Raw genomic sequence first — 359 nt, 5'->3', positions numbered from 1 at the left:
GTGAACGGTACCCAGGAGACGTGACTGTGAACGGTACCCAGGAGACGTGACTGTGAACGGTACCCAGGAGACGTGACTGTGAACGGTACCCCAGGTGAGATAACTGTGACGTCTCAAGGTAGGGGGGTGACAGTGTGTTGTCCACATCTATTTCTGCCTGCTGAATCGAGCTTCAGTTCTTGGACCACGCCCTCTTAGCTCCTGGTTATCTTATGCAATGTCTCCGACTTATTTCCCTATCATAAGTACGTTTAGAATTATTATTGTAGTTCGCTTCTATAATCTACTCCTGTAGATCATTCTATTTTCTCACTCATCATAAGCTAAAAGCATTTGCGTCATACGCAAAAGCAAACACA

The sequence above is a fragment of the Procambarus clarkii genome, chromosome 76 (genome assembly GCF_040958095.1).
Source record: "Procambarus clarkii isolate CNS0578487 chromosome 76, FALCON_Pclarkii_2.0, whole genome shotgun sequence".
NCBI lineage: Eukaryota > Metazoa > Arthropoda > Malacostraca > Decapoda > Cambaridae > Procambarus > Procambarus clarkii.
Note: the sequence above shows the minus strand (reverse complement) of the source record.